Genomic DNA, 2952 nt, shown 5'->3' with positions numbered 1-2952 from the left:
CCATATCTGAAATGCGCTCCTCCGCCTCGGTGATCGCATGGTCATGACCCTGGAGCCTGGTTCCGACTTCAGTTAGCTTCTGGTTTAGCTCTTGTCTCAGCGTCGCTAGCTCGTCCTTGAAATCCTTCCTCAAGTCTCCTTTGAGGTCGGAGATAGCTAAATGAACGTCATTTTTGAAGTCACAAATGTTTTTCGAGATAATTGACAGTTCCCGATGCAGCTTGTCTGTAGACTCACCGCCATCTCCGCTAGCTAGCAGATCGCCATTTTCTTCGTCGGCCGGCTCCATTTGCTTTTTGTTTGATTTTAATTGTTCAGTTACCTTCCCTCTCCGGATCGTGTCATCTCTTTTTTGTCTCCCCCCACTCATGTTTTGTTCTTAAGAGTTTTCAAGTTGAGGTTTTCGAGTTTTGGGTATTTTTAATAACGACTGAAACGGAGCAATTGACTATGCGTCCAACTCGTGCATGGTTTCCCGGAAGTCTAGTTGACTGTTTTAATTATATTAAAGCCTGGATGGCCTTACATTTTTTAAACTTTAACGAGAGTAAAACTGAGGTTATGGTTTTTAGACCCAGTGGCACCTCTGATGTCTCACAAATAGACCTAGGCATTTTTCAACCCTACGTTAAGTCTGCTGTAACAAACCTGGGTGTAAAAATGGATTGTGATTTTAAAATGGAGAAGCAGATCAATTCTGTTGTGAAAGCAAGTTTCTTTCAACTTAGGCTTCTTACTAAACTTAAGGCCTTTTTATCCTTCACAGACTTTGAGAGGGTTATACATGCTTTTATTACAACACGCCTTGACTATTGTAATGCTCTGTATGTAGGTGTTAGCCATTCCTCCCTCTCTCGACTACAGCTGGTTCAAAATGCTGCTGCTCGCCTCCTTACTGGAACTCGTAAGCAAGATCACATCACCCCTGTCCTTGCCTCTCTTCACTGGCTCCCAGTTACTTTTAGGATTGATTTTAAGATTTTATTGTTTGTTTTTAAAGCCCTCCATGGACTAGCTCCAGTCTACATAACTGATCTGTTGAAGCCACATGCTCCTTCAAGATCTTTAAAGGGGTGATAGAATGGTTGTATAGATTATATCACGCTGTTCCTTGAGGTCTTCTGATAGGGTATGTCACATTTGTTGGGCTGAAAATGTTGCTTTTGCTGTTCTTTTGGCCCTCACACCACCCTGTTAAATTGACCTGGCTTGAAACGAGAGGTGTTCTGCCTTATATGGTCTGCTCATGAATATTTAAATTAGATACGCGCTGATTGGTTGTTGTGCAACGAGCTTTGCTGCGGCTGACAGCAACAGAAGAAGAAGATGGAGACTTTAGCTGTTGAACAGTATCTGTTTGAGCCTGAATCAGAGGAAGGATCTGATGTAGAGGAGCAACCTGCCAGTAGATTGGAAATGACTCTTCAGACTGGTAAATTTGGTCATTTAGCATTTAGTTGCATTTTCAACACATAGCCCAACATTTGCCGTCCGATGTTACACTAGTGTAATACTCACACGTCAGTGTTGTAGCCTAAGAATAACTTTGTATTAGCCTTGTTTTTAGTATCGTAAGCAACATAAGTTAATGTGCACACGGACAAATATTTTACTACTTGTACCCTCGCAGTTTCAGTCAAGATGTCTAGTTCATAGAGCTGCTCACAACGACAGTCTCTGATTGTGATTATGAGTTACGTAAATTATTTAACACGTAGTAGTGATATGTAATCTTACAACAGGACGTCCATTTAGCTGGACAGGACTACTATTTCTGTTTGTATGCTACGTCTAAAGTATTATTACTACTCTCGCCTGTGTCAGTAGGTCAAATGTTATCTTGGAACTACTATCCTGCTGATTAGATCATTTGACTTTGAGATTATTACCTTCTTAATATGTAGTAATATGTAAAATTACAACTACGGTGCATCCATCCTTACCTTGACAGGTGTTCTTGTGCACAAATGCCCCAGGAGAAAGAAAATATGTTGCCAATAAATACCTCAGGTAACTAATACTAGATTCATTAACTCAAGCTACTTTATGCTTTCTGCTCATTCAACATTATGAAATAACAACAAGCTCATGGTTTGTTTTTACAGGTCATAAAAAGAATGACCCAGGTTCCTGAGGAGATAACCTGTATGACTCACCATCCTGGCCATCATCCGGTGTGCCTCAATAAATATTCTTTGCAAAATGCAATGAATATTTACAGAGTTGACCATGGCCAGTTGAGAATCAGAGGGATGGAAAGGTGAGGCCAATTTAATACCACTGTTAGCAGTTCTATAACAATACCCATTGATTATTGGTTCAGCATTATTACAAAAACACAGTATTATCAAGACAACAAAATGAAAAACTTTATTTAGTTTAAAAACAATCATTACTCTGTAATCTAAAAGATAAAAACTGTGGTTGTCCACTACACCCTGTTCTCTTTGCAGGCCATGCAGACCCAGGGCCTATAGGACTTGGTGAGCTGGTGCTGGGTTTTCTTGGTAGAAGTGTCCGTGTCGTGATCCCCTCTTGTGTCGTGCTGCGTATACGGAGGGAGTTTCTGGAGGCTTCAGGGCAGTATGTCAGGTTGGGTGCCTGTCGAGCTGAGCACACAGGCCCTGGGGCCCATGAATCTGCCGGACTGCTTCCAGATAAGGAAGGGGGTCATGGATGATCTCCTCGAACACCAGTCTCATCAGGTCTAAGACATAGCCTTTTGTGTGTGAAAAGTCATTTTTAGCACCTATACCATTGCACATTAAGATTTGTTGTTATGTTTGAAAAGTTATGTTTAGTGCCTATATGATGCACATTTTTATTTTTTGTTTGTAATAAAAAAAATATTTAAACTTACAAATTGTTGGCTCTGTCTTCACTTCTTTGACGGTGTAACCTCCCCTTTTGGCCTTTGGGAACTGACGTCTGGACATTAGTTTCCCCTTGGCT

General features: G+C 41.0%; 1 long non-coding RNA gene across 1 annotated transcript; it reads left to right on the top strand.

The window, feature by feature from the left end:
• The first annotated feature begins 1361 nt into the window (after window positions 1-1361).
• Window positions 1362-2546, top strand: LOC116703386 (uncharacterized). The gene is made up of 4 exons (XR_004335419.1): window positions 1362-1432; window positions 1952-2010; window positions 2106-2260; window positions 2454-2546. It is a non-coding gene; the product is annotated as an uncharacterized LOC116703386 (long non-coding RNA).
• The last annotated feature ends 406 nt before the right edge of the window (window positions 2547-2952 follow it).

This window comes from Etheostoma spectabile, chromosome 15 (assembly GCF_008692095.1).
Source record: "Etheostoma spectabile isolate EspeVRDwgs_2016 chromosome 15, UIUC_Espe_1.0, whole genome shotgun sequence".
NCBI classification, from domain to species: Eukaryota; Metazoa; Chordata; class Actinopteri; order Perciformes; family Percidae; genus Etheostoma; species Etheostoma spectabile.
This window is presented reverse-complemented; position numbering and strand designations above follow the sequence as displayed.